The sequence below is a fragment of the Hippoglossus stenolepis genome, chromosome 22, assembly GCF_022539355.2.
Source record: "Hippoglossus stenolepis isolate QCI-W04-F060 chromosome 22, HSTE1.2, whole genome shotgun sequence".
Lineage (NCBI taxonomy): Eukaryota > Metazoa > Chordata > Actinopteri > Pleuronectiformes > Pleuronectidae > Hippoglossus > Hippoglossus stenolepis.
This window is the reverse complement of record NC_061504.1, coordinates 8,832,977-8,852,475: the sequence shown is the minus strand read 5'-3', so window position 1 is coordinate 8,852,475 and position 19,499 is coordinate 8,832,977.

Here is a 19,499-nt window from a genome sequence, read left to right as displayed (position 1 = left end):
ATTATGGGAATTTATGGGTTGTCCGCCCCATTCTTGTTACACACTTGGTAAAAACATACATTTGGATGGACTGATTTGAATTTTGTGGCTACAGGTCAAGGTGACCTTGTGAACGCAACATCTCAATAACATCTTGTGGGACTTTAGGTATATTTAGTGTAAATGTTCATTTGGATCTAACTGATCTAACAGGAACATCTATAGGTTGAATAACAGTTGAATTCCCTGCATACAACCACAGTGTGAAAATTCTAGTTTGAAAATGTCTGACTGCTGCTTTTGATTTTTCTTTTAAATCATGTTAGTCCTGTTGCTCATTATTTATGTGCAATACTAAATATTTATGTGCAACACTGAATCACATAGAAACCTCTTCAGCTCAGTCTCACTGCCTGTTTATCCTGATGATTCACAAATCTATATTTGTTTCAGTCACGTCTGTCTGACTAAAAGTGACCAGACGCCGGACGGAGACTCACAGCTTCCAGAAGATTCTGCACATTCAGCAAAAACCACTGTTGCACTTTTGAAATGGCTCAGTCAGTTCTGTGTTTTTCGTGTTTGCTATGAACCATTATCCATCATCCAGCTCTGCAGCAGCTAAATCAGAGGTTTTGTCGACAAAACCCTTTGGCAAAGAAAATACAGCTCCAAACAGACGAGACTTCAGAGAGGTCACAGACTCGGCTGCAGGTTCAATATGTGTCCAAGTTCCTTTGGCCGTCCGAGTCCAGGAAGTTAGTTGGGAAACCTGACGTTGTCATTTGGTGTCCAGTAGAAGTTTCTGTTCTCTTTCCAGACTTCTCCTTTTGCCCAGCATCATTAGCTTAGGTAAGCACAGATAACGGGACTGGATAGCCCTCTACCTCTGAGGCAACACACTTACAGGAGAGAACAGGTGATTAAAAGGATTGTTCGTGTGTGTGTGTGTGTGAGAGAGAGGGGGAGAGAGAGGGGGAGAGAGAGAGAGAGAGAGAGAGAGAGAGAGAGAGAGAGAGAGAGAGAGAGAGAGAGAGAGAGAGCAACAAAAAGGTTGCAGGGACGCAGGCAGGCAGACATTCTTGGAGTTGCCTGGCAACTCTGTAGCCACAAAGAGGGGGAAGTGTGGTGCTGCTTATGACGCCTTATGTAACCGCAGGGATGAGTTCGTGGAGAAAGACTGAAACAATGCCTGCCCAGAACTTCCCAGAATGTATTAAAGCAGGTTAGGTTACACGCTCTGCTGTTCCAACAATATTAACTCTCTTTAAAGGAGATATATGATGCTTTTTCAGGTTCTCTTTCTTCTAGTGTGTTATATAGGTTTGTGAAAGATCTGCACAGGTGAAAAGCCAAAAGTCTGCAGGAAACACAAACAAATTCTGCTCCTGAAGCCCCTATAACACCTCCTCAGTTGTCCAGCAGAGAATTCAGGGGTATTCACGATGGTCAATCATAGCAGACTGGGCTTTATTGGAAGGAGGCGCCATAAAGAGACATGAGCTAAAAATTAAGCCAGTCTGAAAAATGCTGCAGCAATTATAATTTTCCCATTATAAGGAAAGTTGTGCATTATTCTGAACTTTAGAGCATTTAAACCTTTGCAAGTAAAAATTATGAACCGGAATATGACCATTTATGCATCTACTTAACCAATCTACCACCAGGGGAAATAACGTCAGCATCTCAGGATGTAACATCCTCTCAAAAGTCTTAAAAAATTGCCGTATATAAACTGTATATATAAACTACACAGGTATTTTTTTATAGATTCACAATCCATAACCCTGCCTTCATCATCCATGATGGTGTCTTCTTTTCCATAGGTCAGCACCAGCTGTGCGCTGCAGGGTGGCATGAGATGAAGCCATGAGAACCTCCGGTGAACCTGCGGTGAATCCTGGCAGGGGATTCTTCTCTCCCCTCCCCGGCCGCCCTGGGGAGCATGGAGCCTGGGATAAACACAGCCCATGGGTGCAGTGAGCTAGATTTGCCTGCAGCTGTGTGGTGGATTATAACACTGGGTTAGAAGAGGGGAAGAAAGAGGGGGTCGGTTCGGATGGAGAGAGCGGCGAATCGGGAGGAGAAAGGAAAACAACAGAGAAATGGGGAAGAAATGGTGGGCAGCAGCTGGAGATGATTAGGACTCCCAGGTTGCATCCTTCACCATGCTCCAATTCCCCCTCGCTCGCTGCCTCCTTCACTCTCCTCCGTCTTCAAGCAGTGCAGAGGGACACCTGTGGTGCGCTGAGATCCACTCTGCTCTTCCCATTACACCAAATAAGGAGTGAGTAAGTGAGTTTGGTACATTTGGAGTCTGTTTGGCTCTTTGGTTTTCCATAAAAACACACATGCATTTGTCACATCCCGGCAAAGTCATCGGGATAAATGTTGCGATTGTGGATTGTTGATTATTTTCTGGTCACCTCGTGTTCCAGGGCTGGTTTGGGTCTTTTTTATCTTTTTTTTTGCTTGTCCCCACACTCGTGACCTCCCGTTCCTGCTCCTCCCCGGAAATCTCTCCATGCACCTGTTTCCATTCTGCAACCAACCCCTCACCTAAGCTCCGCGCGGATCACCACCTCTTTGCCAGAAGGTTGTTCTACTGAAGCTCTTTTCAGACCTGCATTGAACTTGGAGGGATTGTATGTGAGAACGCAACCGTCAAAGTAAAATGTTCGGAAAATGTCAGAGTGAGCCCCTGTGAGAATACAGCAGGAAAATATAAAGCAAAAAATTTAATACACAGAGGTAGATTCAAGGTAAAAAAAATCAGAAAGCACAAAAACAAAACGAATGAATCTCAGGATGAAAGAGAGCAGCCGTACACGTGGAAGGAACCAACTTAGATGTCGCCTTTGAAAGATGAGAGAATCGAGAGCTTTTTGATGATGAGTCAATCTGCTGTAAACAACAACATGTGATAATTGTCTCCGTCCCTGGAAAACCCTTTTTCCCCCACTTACATGGAACCGCAATCTGCATCCTCTCACCTGGACACTGGAAGTTATGACACCTTAATCAGCTACAATGGGTGAGTTTAAGTCAACTACTGTGCAGTATATACACAGAAAGTGCTGTTAGAATCTGTGCAGAATGCTATGACTTTACTGTATGTCTGAACTGATAAAAAGCATGCAGTCCGCGTGAGGAGAGCCAAATATACAACAGATACTACACTGCATGTATTATACATGTCAGTCCGCACACGTTCATTCAGTATTCAGTCAGTATGTGCATCCAGGCATCTTGATGGCATACTAATTCCCCACATTCACACGGCCCATGCTGCGCTCTCCGCCTGAACTCTAACATTATTGCCAGCGGCCACAAACAAGGACAAGTAAATCAGCTACATGGCGTCCAGGCAGCTCAGCCCCCGAGCTACCGAGGAAAGGGTAAACAGCTAAATAGTAAACAGTAAGACGATGAAAATGAAAGCGAGGATAAAAAAAAGATATTATTATTGGAAAGGTGAAATAGGGAAAACAGGAATGAGTGACAGAGCAAAAAAGAGTCAAAGCAGAAAGCGCTGGGAGGTCAAGTGAGCGGCAATGGAGAGAAATGATAGAGACAGAGAAGTATCGTAATGGCTGTGGGCAGTATTTAAATGAGTCTGTGTGGTGGTCCAGTGCACAGATTGACTGTGAATTATTACCACTGTGTGCCTGCGAGGCCAGTGGGCGCTCAGTAATTCAGAGAGACAGACACAAAGAGGCCAGAGAAGGAGACAACCCTGGAAGATAAAGGGTACAACATGTTAAATTACAGAGTATAGGTCTCCTTAAATCCGATCAATTACTTGGCTACTTGTTACCCTCGTGCTGGACAGCCTGTAGTAAGTTCGAGTCATTTTTACTGGAGCAGCTTTATATTGTCTCTATTGGCTGGAGGTGCTGTCAGAGCTACAAGCGGGGAAATGGTATTTGAAATATCTCATCATCTCAGCGTTTTAATCAGCCCCTGGTGGCTGGCTGCAGTATAGGTCATAAGCTCCACCTCCTCCATGTTAGCAGATGGGACATTGTTGAAACTAAATAGTCTCAAAGATGGTGTCATTTTAGATATTTCTTTTTACACTTATGTATGTTCCTGTGTTCATTTTTCTCGTTTTATTTAGTTTCTGTGATGCTATTAAAACGGGGAAACGTCATGATTGACAGCTGAGATTGACACATGATGGGTCGAGCATGTGTATCGACAGGACCACTCTACTGTGGCTCCAGCCTCTGGTTGCTCGTGCACAGACTCTGGCTCCAAATGCGCAAAAAGGCGACGCTCGTACCTGGTATACTTTGGCTTCATTTCTTGATAGTGGGAGGAAGTGGAGACACGTCGTCCATCTTTATTTACAGTTTCATTTGATGTCAATGATGCACAGGCAGATAAACAAGATGCAAAGAATTCAGTTGTTGTTAAATGTTTGTTTTCAAGATGCTTTTTTAATTGTTGAAAATTCTATCTATCACAGTTTCTCATCTTCTGCTTTATGTTTTATTTTATTTTATTAATGTAAATGCATCCTCTTTTTTAACCCTTCTTTCTTTCCCCCACCATAAATTCAAACTTCCCTTTTTACCTCCATGCCATATAACTGCACTTCTGTAATTTCTGCTTTAAATTTAAAATGTGTTCCATAAGAAAATATCATTGCACAGTGTGTGTGTATTGTTTGTTCTCAGTTTCAAGTCAGGCTCATATCAGACGCGAAGAAAATCCTCCAACATGCAGACAGCTCTTGTTACTGGTTTGTTTGGTCTGGAGGCTCTCGTGCATAATGTGTTTAGGCTGAATAACAGAGAGGCTCTTATTTTTGTTGGGGCGTAAACAGCTGGCTGAGGAGGCTTTGTCTATTCCCACCTGGATGTTTTGTTGGCTGTCTGGCTGCTGTCAGCTAAAAGAAACAGTCCTGGCAGAGAGACAGCATGGCGTTTACAAAAAAAAACTATTTGTACATTAGTGTGTACCGCCTATATCTCCAGTCTACTTCTCCTCTTTGCTCGCTCACTATCCGTCTCTCCCCATGTGTCTCTTTTACTTCCTTCACTTATCGATTCTGATTTTGGCACTAGTGTTCAAGGCAGCGCTGCTTCCTGCTGTTTGTTTGTGTGCAATGCCAGTGTGTTTTACCCTTATGTGTGATTGCATGTGTGTGTTAGACCCCCTGTCTGCCCCTGCTTTTGCAACAAGAGATCCAGCTTGTTGACACTAGGCTGTAGCACGCTCTCTGATGAGCCGTCTTGTACTCAACTGGTGTAAGTGACACAGGGACACCATTACTATGATTTCATAGATCTGTAAATCTCTGCTCATATATAACATGCATTGGCTTTTCACTGAAATTGAAAATACCTGAGTGTCAACATTGTGTTTTCAGTGTTAATAGCCTACATCATTCGCAGAAAAATGACAGCCACGAATCCAATCCACCCCCAACCTGCCTCATGTATAATAAAGCCTCAACTCCCTCCCGAGAATTGCCATGGAATTCATAATTTTCCAGATTTCTCTTCCTCCAAGGTGCTTTTACCACAAATCCACCACGGTAATGTATGCAGCCAGCGCAGAGATCAAAGATACACACACATACAGTAGATCGTATATTGGGTATCGAGCCTTTTGAGTATGTATGTGAGCTGCTAACAGGCATGCGTGTATATCTTCAAAAGCGCCATGACGAGGCCCGAGGCGAGAGGACACGGAATGCGGGTCTTGATGTCAGATGCTTCCATGTGTGCCGCCTTCATTCGAGGTCAAATTATACAGCTCCAGCATGAAGGTGAATCACTGATTGTGATGCCTCAGAGCCCCGGTAGTTTGACTGCACTGACCCTAAGTAAATACAGCTCTGCAGGATGGTGCAGAATATGAAGCTACCGCTAGCAGCTGTTAGCATAGCTTTCGTGTTGCATAATAAAGAAAGGAAACAGAGGGAAGCCTCTAGCCTGGCTCTGATAGCAACCGAAATGAGATGGTCTTGTCTACCTATTGCGTCACGAGCTTGTCCCGCCAGGCTGTTTTTGTTGCTCCAGGTTTTATACATCGCTAAGCCAACAGGCTAATATGAGTGTGGCATCAATACCCCAAAGAAAAAAAAATTGAAATATTCCTAAACTGATGTTTTATTTCATTCCTCACTGTTTTCTCTCTGTTGATAGTTAAATTCCAGAGCCACATTAAGGTCCACTGTGCCATTTCCAGACACTGTGCTGTGCTGTGCTGCAATCATTTCATCGATTCGGTCTTCATTTTCGAGTGCTACATGTCATGTTCGGTTAACAATAGCCCGGGCTGAGCCTTCAGTGAAAAATTGCTGCAATCATGGCGGGCCGCTGCTTAGAAATATAGAGCAGACTGACGCAAGAAACTGAGCCAAAGGGCTTTTTAAAGGTTATGTCATCGCCAGTGACAGTCGGAGGAGAAAAGGATTCAGCTCTTTCTGACAGGCCAGAGATGAGGGGACGGAGATAGAGAAAGACAAGCAAATGGGTTTGAGTGAAGGTTTTTATACAGGCAGCGAAAGCTAGAGGGGAAAAAAAGAAGGTGAATTGTTTAGTTTTATCCCCTTGATTTAATGTCGTGCTGCCATTCACATCTGTGCAGGTGAAGTAGTGTCGTTTAAGGAGGAGGTACAGTTTCCCTCAAGGCTGTGTTTTTATGTATAAACAACACCCAAGCTCAGGGATAAATTGAAGCTTATCCAACAACATCGTGGTCAGAGATATCAAATCTGTTTGCCCCTGTGAGGTTTTGTGCAAAGGTGTGGGGCAGGATTGGTTGGTCTGACTTAAACATACACAGTACCTGGAGTGATGAATCGTAATCATGGGAAAATAACTGCTGTTTCTTTTCCTCTGTGTATACCACCAGGTGCCAGTCTGTCTGTCACCCAAACTCTCATGCATCAATTCATCTACCTGGTAATTCCACAAACGTCTGCCTGTCAGTCTGGCTGTCTGTGTGTATGTGGAGCGCATATCTCGTGAACCATTCATCTTATCGGCTTCACACTTGGCATGTCTATTGTTAAGAGCCAGCGAAAGGGCAGTGTCAAATTCTGTGCGATTTGAACACGTGATACTTTAAATATGAATATAATTTGTATAAAAATGCAGACGAGCGGAATTGCAGAGCTTTATTTTGAAAAAGAGATTTGAAGATTGTGTCTCGGAAATCGCTGACATGAATCTTCATATTCATATACAAGCCACACACGTGAACAGCAAAAGCCTAAAGCAGATTCTGTTTCGTTTCACAAAAAGCACTGACGATGAAATCTGTGCAAATAAACCAGAATCTGCTGGTTTCAGGAAGAAAGCTGCAAACAGCATCACCACAGACCACCAGACCCATTCCAAACAGGCCCGGCTTAAAATGGACACTGCACTAGTGCAATGAAATTCCTTGTTGTTCCCTTTCCTTGTGGCTGCAGCTGCCTCTCAGATGTGAGCATGTAACAGTGCAGTGAAGGTCTAAGGTCGGGGAAACAAACCAGGAGGGCAGATCGGCCTGACACAGAAGCACAGGCAGGACTGATATCAAGCTGCCCTGACATTTTGGAAGCGAAGCCTTTTTTTTTTTTGATGTGGGAGGCAGAACAGATCTGTCTCTCTCTGCTGCTGCAAATCTGTCTGTCTCTCTCCGCCTCTAACTGCACGTCTGTCTTTGTTTCTGTCAGTTGCATAATATTTTACAACCCTCTCTTTTTTCTCTCTTCCCTTTTCTATGCACTTACAACACTCCCCCACTGTGTGCATGTGTGTGTGTTTGTGTGTGCTGCAATTGGATTCACGTGGATGTCTCTGTATTGCACTGCTGTCCGCTGCAAATAGAGCAGCAATTCGCAGACCCCCCCCCTCCTCACCTCACTTTCAGAGAGTTATCAGGGTAAAGCCTGGTGTGTCTCCCACTGAGCCAGGAGGCACAGACCTGCCCCTGCAGCAGCTTTCATCTGTGCCTTAATGCAGTGAAATCAGACACACACTCAGAAACACACTCACAGCATTTATTCGCAAGGCTTTTTCCACCGTGTCACATTTTCGACCCAAACCTTCCTCTTACTTGTAAACCAGCTTTTTCGGGAACATTTGATGGTGAAAATGTTGAGCGCGTGCACACATATGCGCAGCAAAATTTTGCAGCGTTAATTATTTGGTATCGGCAAGTGTTGATTGTGGTGTTGTTTGTTCGTCGATAAGGTTCTGGGTTGAGGGTTGGAAACCATTAAAAAGTGTTCACTTGACTCTGGCGGTGCAGACTGTCACAGGAACTGACATAGTGCTGAATTTACATTCTTAGTTAAATTAGCATTGATTATTACAGTTAACAAGTTGATTCCCAGCATTGCTGTGAGATAGTTGTAAAAAGAGAATGATGCTGAGATGTATTTCATCCTTGTGCTTGCTTTTGCTTATTTCCTCCACCAAGGAGGTTCTGTTGTCACCCCTGTGCATTTGTCAGGGAAGAACCCTTTACATTTTGGTGGGGACATCGGATCCTGAATCTGCATTTTCTCAGGGAGTCATGGATCTTGATGAAAACAATCAGGCCCATTTAGGGAACTGATATTTATGATTGTATTAAATTTAGTGCAGCTTTATTGAATTTAAGGGGACTACGAGGCCTTGATGGAGGTATGTGTTCTACTGAGTGCAATTCTAGTATAGCATGCATTTGATATCGAAGGGAAAAACACCCCAATATGGAGATTATCAAGAATGATGCCCGGATATCTGGCATTTAATATATTTTTATTGATTTTGAAGGATATTTAGCAGCTTGGTTTAGCTAACAGAGGGCAATGATGGTTGAGCAGTCCACCGCTTTGGTCCAAACCAAAACATATGAACAGCTATGGTATCAACTGCCATGAAATTTTGTACAGACGTTCATGGTCCCCAGAAGATGAACCCTACCAACTCCTCCTGACTTTTCTAGAACCCCCATGAGTGGTTTTGAGTGCTATTGGATGAATTGTTGTAAAATTCTAAGTACACATTCATATTCCTCCTTTATGATGAACTGTAATAACTTTGATGATCCCTTCCCTTTTGATCTAGCGCCACCATCAGGTCAAAGTATTTCTGTTACTTTGATTTATGACCAAATACCTGCAGCTTGTTTGAATCTAAGGTGGCTGTTGGGCCTTGTCAGAGGTACGCGCTCTTCTGAGTGCCTGAGTTCTAGTAGAGCATGCATTTGATATTGAGGAGAAAAAACACCTTAAAAACACGAGAAACATGTTTTGTATTGTAGATTCATGATTTCTATTTGCACCATGTTGGTATATTGTATGTGACAGTGCAGCACGGAGGCCTGTTAATGATAAATGTATACTGTATGTGACACAGGATGCCTGACCGAGCTTATCAAGGCAATAAATCTATGCTGTTCCACATCCTGCTGTGATTTGCAATATTGTTGACTTATCAGTGCAGATCAGTCTTTCCTGTTTCTGGTTTTGCTGACAAGCCAAATTCAAACCACACGAGTGCACGAGCCACAATAGTGCTCACACACGTACATGCACACCCTCATGCATACGTAAAAATACAATTTAACACTATAGGGTCTTTAAAGAAACTTGGATGTGAATTAATTCAACTTTTATTCTAACAACTCTGAGCAGAAATATAGTCGTTATTGCAGTTTATCATGTTCATAATTTATCTCCAGGATTTCTGGAGAGTGCCAGGCCTTCCCACTGGTGCATGAGCTCACCGCAACAATAATGAAGAAGATAATCGCATCATGTCGGAAATCCCAGATTTAGATCACTGCTGAAATTAAATTAACTGGCCCGTTGACCTTGTGTTATCGCTCCACCAAGTTTCAGTCAAACAAAATCAGGAACGGATTGGTCAGTTTGTAACACTGAAACCCAAAAAATTATTTTGCTTGCTGATTAGAAAAACACACTGGTTCCATGCAAACACACATATACACAAAAACACCATATCTTTTTTCACACACAATACTGTATATATTCAATGTAGAGATATGTAGAAATTCATATTTGCCTCTGTGTTTTTCAAGAAACCAAGTCGCACTTCCTGCTGCTATGTATTTTAAAAATATTTTTTTATATATTTATTTATATAGTTTTATGTATTCATTTATTTATCTTATTTAATCTCTTCACATATATATTTTGTATCTCATTAAATATCTTTTTATTTAAATTTTTCTTTAATTCATTTTATTGGAAGGAATACAAATTTACCATAACAGCTGACATGTACTCTTTACAGAGGCAACTGCTAATTTAAATAAATAACAAAAAGTACTACAAAGACACTAGAAGACGACAATAAATAAGATTGAAAATAAGATTGAAAAAAGTCAAGAAATATAACTCTCACATTATTCGTCCTTGAAGACGTTGACATGTATTTTGCTGAGATAAACCTACTGCTGACCTTCAACTAAATCTGAGCATCAGCAATTACAGTATGTTATTTCATGGCATTAGAAGGATCACAGGTGTCATTGGCATAATATATATGTGTCAGCATGTTTTTTTCTTTTTTCACGTTATTAGTCCATGTGAACCTGCCACCAGGGTAATCACACCCTTCTTGACATTTTGTATATGCAGGGCCCCGCTGCATCAGAGAAGCAGAAATTACCACCTCGCCCGCAAAGTGAATCTTTCACACCACCCCTTCGTGGGGATTAGATGATGTAGGTGGAGCGGTTACAGACGGTGCAGCACAGACTGCTCCTCACACCAAACACCCACAGACCAACAGGCTGGTGGGAGAGTTACAACGCCGGGCAGAAAAAGAGCAGAACAGCCACTTAGAGCTGGTCGGGCTCTCGCTAGTCTGTGGTCTTACAGATATGACTAAGACAGATGATTGAGCACAGAAACAAATGATTGCATGTCTGTGTACTGCAAAACACGGACTCTCAACATGTTATTTAAATATGTGTGTATACGTGTGTGTATGTGTTTTTGTGTATAAAGAGTGTGCTGTCAGCAGATGAGATGAAACATGTATATGGGTCATTGAGTAGGTGCAGGGAGGGGACACATTGCCAAGGATTGCTTTCAACTTGCTAACAGATACAGCCATTTATGACAGCCATCTGTCCAGCATATAAGTGGTGTGTGTGTGTGTGTGTGTGTGTGTGTGTGTATACACTTGCAGGCACAATTATGCTTTCGCTGGTGGGTGTCGAGGTCCAGGTGGCTGGATACTGTAATATTGCACACACAATGTGCAACAGCACAGGGGATGCAGGAGCCCAGCAGAGCACGTTAGTCAGAAAAATACACTCATAAATGCCAAATATGTATCCTGCTGCGACTATGAACCAAAAAGTGTTCCCTGAGGACATGTGGTACTCTGACTTTTAGGGTTGAGTGTTAAGACTTTTGCACGTCGTATGTCGTTATCCTCAAATAATGGACACCCGAAGCAATCATTGTAACACCCGTTATTCGTCGATTTTGTATCTTTGGAGGAAATATAATTCAAAATACCTGTACAAGCAGCAAACTACACATTTAAAACAGAGTCAATTCCATTCTGTTCCATTGATTTCCCTTTAATAGAAAGTGGAGGTAAAGTGGCTGAAAGGCTAAAGTCAGATCACATGGACAACGAAGTCTGTGGGAATCTGTTGCGAGCTGAAACACTTTGCCAACCGAGGAAGCACAAATTCCTTGAGCAGTTGAAAATAAGCATTAGCCGAAAAACAGAATAAGAAATAATTGGATCTCGCTCGTCGGCTCTGACTCATGAGCTTTTTGACGGTTAACATTTTGGGTGTATATCACACAAGCGGTTAAACCCGATAAGAGATAACATGAGTGGGGGAAACGCTGCACTTTGCAGTCCTTTGATTCCCACTTGAAGGTGACAGGACACATTCTTGTACAGCAAATCAGTTTTCATTGCGTCTGAGCGCGGTTTTGCACATCAAAACCTATGAAAAACCATCCAGGGTGCATTCCGCGCTGATGCCGAAGAGGGAGACGGAGGAGGTCTATTTTTACATCCAGCCAAAACAAGGTTTGAAGTGAAGGCCCTGCGGAGAGGAGGAATGAAAGTTGAGCTGATGTGCCGCTCTCATCCACAGTTGCTGGGCTCTGCGGATGCTCCTTCATCATTCAGATGGAGAATATAGAGAATGATGCCCACTAATATGTATTGGTTGTGAAGGATTTTTAGCAGTATGGTGTAGCTTGAAGAATGGACAGTCCAGAGCTTTGGTCCAAAATGAAACACGTCCACCTATGGCTTTGACTGCCATGAAATATTTGAACGGACAACAACAGCTGACATGCTGCTAGAGGATGGAGTGAGGTCCCACTGGTAAACGCGCTCGACCAATCGTAAGTCAGTCTCACCTGTGAATCATGACATTTCACCCAGCATCTAATAACTAATCAAACTAAACTTACTCGAAAATAAATGCTTGAACGTCAGTGTGATGAGAACTACCTTTAATATCAATTAGTTTGGGCCATGTCTCATCTGCTAACATGGAGGAGGCTGGGTTTATGACCGATGCTGCAGCCTGCCAACAGATGGCGACTGAGACGTACACTTAATTTGGCTTCACTTTTTTCTTTATGTACAGTCCATGAGCTGAAATAAGACAAGTACACATACCAGCTCAACATCAGCGAGCTAGCATTGTCATTTTGAGTGTGCTAGCATGCTGATGTTAGCATTCTGCTCAAAGTAGCTTTCATTTTCACCCCATTTTGATCAGTCGATGTGTTTTTAAATATTAAAGATTCCCACATGCTATGCTAACAAGCTAGCCTGTCTTGCATGTGTGAGCTCTGTGTGTGTGTGTGTGTGTGTGTGTGTGTGTGTGTGTGTGTGTGTGTGTGTGTGTGTGTGTGTGTGTGTGTGTGTGTGTGTGTGTGTGTGTGCGTGCGTGCGTGTTCATGTACTTACGCATGCATGTGTAAATATGAATGAGCTTTGTGATTGGATTATGTCCTAATAAGAGATGACGTACAATAATCTGTATAAAAAACAAATGACTAATCCCTTCTAATCTACACTACATGTGCCTGTACTGAATGTGTGCTGTCTAGGCCTGTATTCCCGTATGAAAACCCTTTATTAGAGGTATCGGGCTGTGAAATTTAGTCGTCATATGGAACAATAAACTGAGACGGGGGTTTTCTTGTAAGGCACAGCCTATTTTCTTGGCTATATTTAGCCGCCTGTTTCTACTGGAGGTGAGGATATCGCATGCTGTGTGCGAGCTGAGGGAGGCATATGTTTTTCCTCCATCTGACCTACACTTCCTGGTGTGAATTAAATCAAAGCTGAGGAGTACTGAGAAGTGGTGATAGGCAGTGTTCTCTTGAGATAAGCCACTGACAGTTTTGCTCCAGCCGGCCGAGCAAAAGTAAATCAGCCTTGTGTCGTCTCACTTTTTTTTGACAAATAAACTAGTTGTAGTTTCAGGGGAAAATGGGGAGGACGAGAAAGAGACACCATGCAGGGCTGTCCCAACATGAGACTGGAAATACATCACTGACCATGTCATCTTCAATCTCCTTTATTAGATACAACCTGTCCTGTACAAATCCATCCTCTCCCCCTCAGCCATTTTTGAACACAGGCGTTTCATTTACTTGTGACCACGCACGCGCCAGAGAGGAAAAGACGCTAATGGCTGAGTGGCAGAAATGCTGAGCTTTTTCTACAGAACCCATCTGTGGGTAGTGGATCTGTCTGTGGCAATGGCCGACTCTATCTTCCCTCTATCATCTGGATGACACCCCACAGGGATCAGAAGGGTGTCCCTGATGAAACTCTGAGCAAACATGAAGAAACGTACACGAGGAGAGGGAAGAGGAGATGAAGGGATGAAGGGAAGGAGCACCAGAGCAGGATGCTGGGTGACTTAGTCTGTCCTCAGTCCACCATGATAATCCTGCAGTGTGCTTGTGAACTGTGAACACCTCTGATCACTCTTTTTTTCCACCATCAGTCCCTCTGCTGCCACTATAGTAAACCAAGGGGACAATACATTTCTCTCTCTATATATATAGGATTAGTATTCAGGTGCTTAATATTGTCAGTATGAGAACGTTTTGTGGATTCAAGAGGGATAAAAGAGGATGTGAGTTGTGTTCTTGACAATTATTGAAAAAAGTAAAAGTACACATAAAACACAACAAGACCTTTCAGTGTTGTCTTGTATCCACTGTGTATACCGCTTCTTTGCGGGTCGCTAATCCCAGCTGACATTGGGTGAGAGGCAGGGTACAGCCTGGACAGATCCAATTAATCAAACCATCTGTCTTTGGACAGTGGGAGGAAGCTGGAGCACATGGAGAAAACATGCACAGACACGGGGAGAACATGCAAACTCCACAGAGAAACCCCCCCCAGCTGAATCAGTCACCTTCTCATGTCAGCAATTCTTTAAAGCTGTATTAACTGTATTTTATTTGTGAAATCTTAATCTGAAATGTCACTTTATCTACCAATTAAATGTAGTGAAGTAAAAGTTACATTTCCCTTGGAGTACAAGTACAACATGTACTCATGTACAATACAGACAATAATAGCAACTTATTCCACCGATGTGTCAATACATGTTTTCATTGAAAAAAAACACAGACGAAGATGTAACCTTGGAAAGTCAACGAGTTTGAAGAGCTTTTGGTGATAAGGTGCTTATACCACCCCTCGCCTGAATGTTCTTTATAATATTTATAATATATATTTATTTTATGGTATTGTGAATGTGTCAGACCCGGACAATATTCTGCTATTCATATGTGAAACTCCGGGAAAATGTCTGGACCCAATTTTTTCTGGCATTTTCTGAAGTCTGAAAATGGCACTGACAGGAACTGGCAAAATAAATCACATTTCTCCTGTGTTAGCATTTCTGCATTGGCGCCATAGCACCATCACATCCTAAGGGCTCATAGTACCAGAGTATAACATTAGACCACTGTGCGCCCAGGCAGCAGGAGGCAGAGCGTTCAGCTATCAGACTCCTCTCCTGTGGAACCAAGAGCACTCTCCACTTTAATAAAACTTTCCTCTTTAGTAAAGCTTATAGTTATAGGGCTGGCTCAGGCTTGCCTGGAAACATCCCTATAGGTCTGCTGCTGTGGGCCTTTACTGCAGGGGGGACTTCCCATGATGCTCCTCTCCCTCTCTATCTGAATACATTCATATCTCATTAATATATATTACTTACCTGGCTCCTTCCCTCTCCTGTAGTTTGGTGCTCTCTCATGTCTGTACTTTCTCTGGAGCTCTAGAGTCTGGATCTGTGATTGCGAGCAGCCAACTGCTACAATTACTATTTTTAGTCTTATTGTTATTTGTCCTTGTACCATTATTATTGTTACTGGAAACACCTCTATCTTTACAATTCAGCAGTCATTACTGCTCCCTTCATCTCTGTCAGACATAATCTTTTGTAAAAATACTGAAACACCTCTCCATTTATTTTAGAAACCCTCTTTTCTCATGAACGTTGCAAGTATTGTTATTTTGTTGACGTGCTCTGTTACACACCACATCTATCTCACTTCTGTCCTTCCTGGAAGAGGGATCCTTCACATCTCAATGAGGTATCCACTTTTTTCGATTAAAGTTTTTCTTTGGTACTTTCCCCTCACTCTTGCCGAGGTTTATGGGCAGAGGATGCCGCACCCTGTTAGACCCTATATGAGGCAAATTGTGAATATGGGCTATACAAATCAAATTAAATTGAATGATTGACGATACATCTCTGTCTCCTCCTCGCAGTTTCTCTCTCACGACCATACGAGGCAGATGGTCGCCCACTGACAGCATGTTCAAGGTTTCTTCCGTTCCACTGCGTATCTGTTAATAATATTGCAAGGAGTCCTTGACTTGACAAACAAATATGACAGCAGCTGTAGTTTGCACATAGATTCACTGATGTAGAACATATAGTTTCCACTCTGTGAAAGTGCACACCGGCTCCAGTCAGCGGTCCTCTCAGAAATGAATCCATGGGGTTTCTGTCTTACTTCGCTCCCCGGCTTATGATTTATTCATATAGAGAGTAGAGCATTCCCCCACACACCGCCGCACCCTGTACCCACAACCCCCCACCTCTCCAATCAGGAAAAATCCAATGTGTGGAAACGCACTGTAAAATGAATCCAGCTTTGTGTCCTGTAAAGTCTGTGTTTTAATTAAATGTATGTATTTTTGTGCACAAACAGGGCGGATTAGAAAACGTGACCTTTGCACTTTAAACCACAAAGCCGGCAGCAGCGGGCCTCAGGTTGCTTGCTTTTTTTTCAAGGCACATCCATTCATAATGCACCATAGAAACTACAAAGGTGGATGGGTAAGTGGACAGGCGAACAGGCGATGAGACACAGAGAGAGACGAGAGGCACATTTGACACTTCAAAGCATTTTTAATGTGCCATTTGCTGCATGGGAAATGAACCTGCGTCAGGACTTTAGTAAAAGAAAAACCTTTGTCCTCAAATGCAACACCAAGGTACATCCAGACAGGTGATGAGATTTATATACTGAAAACTACTGAGTGACATGGATGTATATTTTTATCATAAAAAATGTGTGACCCCACGTGACTTAGCACTCAACCTGGACACAACGCAGTCATGTACAAACGCACTCTCATCGCATTTGAGGATCGATTGCGCAACTACGCTTTTCCATTTCGAAGGCTCCTTCAAATGCTTCCCTCAATCCCCGAGAAACGAAGGCTCCAGTGAACAGATCCTTCCCGGCCCGACCTATCCTTGGCTTTTGGATTGTGCTTCAGTGATGATTGTTTTTTTAAAGAGGTTCTGGCACTGGCAAGTCAAGAGAAGTCCGACGCTTGAGTGTAACACTTCAACTCAACAGAAAAGCTAGAACGGTAGTCGCGTAAAAAAACATGGGGCGTGGGCTACGTAGACCACGTCCCCTGAAGGGTGCAGCAACCGAATTGAGACACAGCTACTGAAAGCTACGAGTTGAACTTTCATTTCTGCCTCCAGTTTCCTGCTTCTTCCTCTCACCATGAATCCCAGTAGAAGGCCTGCGTGTGCAGGAGAGGACTCACTGTTACCATGGTCATGCAATAGGCGGCCATTATTATGTGGCTCAGAGGCGTGCAGGTAAGATCGTGGCCGACCCCTCCCATCCTGCACACAAACTCTGTAGCGCTTCTTGAAAACTTCACGCCACAGGTACAGTTTTTTTCCCGGACTGCTGCTGGCATCATCAACAAGGCCCGGGACCTCATCATTGCACTATGTCCTCACCTGTGACTGTTATACCTGAGCTTTCCGAGGCCAATAACGGTCATAACTGTACATACCTCAAATTGTAAATATCTTCACACATATCTTTTTTCTAGTTTGTGTGTTTAACATAATTTGCTACTGTTTCTCTATTTTTCAACACACCACAGCTAATTCCTTGTAACCTCCTTGGCAATTAACCCTGATTCTGAATCTGATTCTGATTATTAACTATAATCTATGATGTGCATATCAAGGGATAAATGTGAATCTAGTTATTGGATAGAGAGATAATCACAGCTACCATATAGACCAATGTGTTCATCAGATTCTTCTCTTTTTTATTTCTTTATTTTGTTATAGTTTACAGGTTTCTCCCACAGTGAAAATACGTGATTGATCATTTCCCACTCGTGTGCTCGATGATGTGAAGATGCTTGCGGACGTACAGCCTTCATTGACGTCACTGGATGCTACTACAAGTCCCAAAATGCATCGCTCTCGTTTCTCGCGACGGTGCTGCGTTCACGGACACCTCGAAAACCGAACCTTCCACAGCGAGACTCACTGGATTTATGTACACATGCAGTATGGTGTTATTTTCCTGTGATGGTTTCTGGAGGAGGAGTCCCACACTGTTCTGTGTATGTTCGACTTTTTATTTTTTTAAGATTTGCTGGAATATGCTACAACACCTTTAAAGATGTTAGGAACAATAGTTTTCCTAATAAGCTAAGCTATATTTCCATCTGGTTTAAAACAGGCAGTAAAATTCAGTATGCTTACCTGTAAAATCCCAGACAAGATAGCATGTCATAAGGTAAGTGTAAACACATATGTTTGTATTTGGCTGTAGAAAATTAGCTTTTATTTAGGTATTCATCTTACTAGCTCAACCTTTTTCTAGGAAAAGAGGTGTAAGCTTAATGTTAGCCTACTAGCCATATATGCTACTAGAGTTTTACCTGGTGACAAGCAGATCATGTCAAAAGTTAAATTTTTCATAGAATATATAAGATATTAAATCTTACAACTTTTTCTATAACCTCATGTTAGGACCTAATAATGTCTAATGTTGGAACCTGTTATTTCTTTACCATACAAACATAACCCCATAAACATCACGATTACTAATTTATGTGTCTGAATATCTGTTTTGTTTCATCAGTGTTTTGATCAGTTTGCTCATTTTCAATCTTATCTTCTATTATTTTACTTTACTAAATTTGGTGGACAAAGCAAGATATGTGGATCCCATCATCAGGAACAATTTATGTGATGATCAGGATGTGCAAACAAGCCAATGGCACACACATTTTCCATGTGTAAAGATGATGTTAAAATAGCCCCTTTTAGAGCCTACTGTACTGTACTCCCATTTAACCCAGCACATTAGTGGTGCAGCCACAGTAATGGGAAACTGAAAACGGTTCAGGTGGCATATAATGATGCATTCAAAATTTTGATGAAGCTTCCAAGGTGTACAAGTGCAAGCCACATGTTTGTGGCTAGCAATGTCCCCAGCTCTCATGCTCTGCTGAGGAATTTTAACCCACTACGAGGGCGGGACAATTTAATTTGTCAACACTACACCTGTCATTCTATTGGTTGGGGAATTTTGTCAGACTTGTTGCATGCAAAAAAAGAGCAGTTGTTTCACACGTGCACAGAAGCAGCACAAGGAGAGATGCTGAAGCTGGAGCGCAGGAAATCTGTCCGAGCACAGTTTGAGCACAAGCAGAGCACAAGCAGAGCATATCTAAGAAACAACCAGGGGCTATTTGAGTGCAAGCGCAGTGTTTTGAGGGAAAACGTAACAAAATCTAAACGTGAAACTAATTAGTCCTGCTTTCAAACTGAAAAGCGCCCCTCTTGAATAAAGACAGGAGGAAAAAAATACAGCCATTTTATGTATAAATGTTTGTTTAGATTAAATAACTCAAAATATGTGATCATAAGGGCTTGGACTGAGACGAAACGACGAGTGGTAACCAACTTGTTTTTAGAAACATTGGCTGATATCTAATGTCTGTATCAGTTTTAAGTTTTAATCCCTGTGTGTTTAATAATAATACCAAGTTTTACTGCTTCACAAAATCCATGGCAAAAAAAATGAATAAATGAAAATAAAAGGAATTCAATTCAGTTAAATTTTAAGCACCAAATCAAAGCATAATAAGGTCAAGACCTCAAAATTAAAATCAGTTCCCACAATGAGCAAACACTGGCTGACTGTGGAGAGAAAAAAACTCCCATCTTTTGTAGTGTGATGATATATCATTATT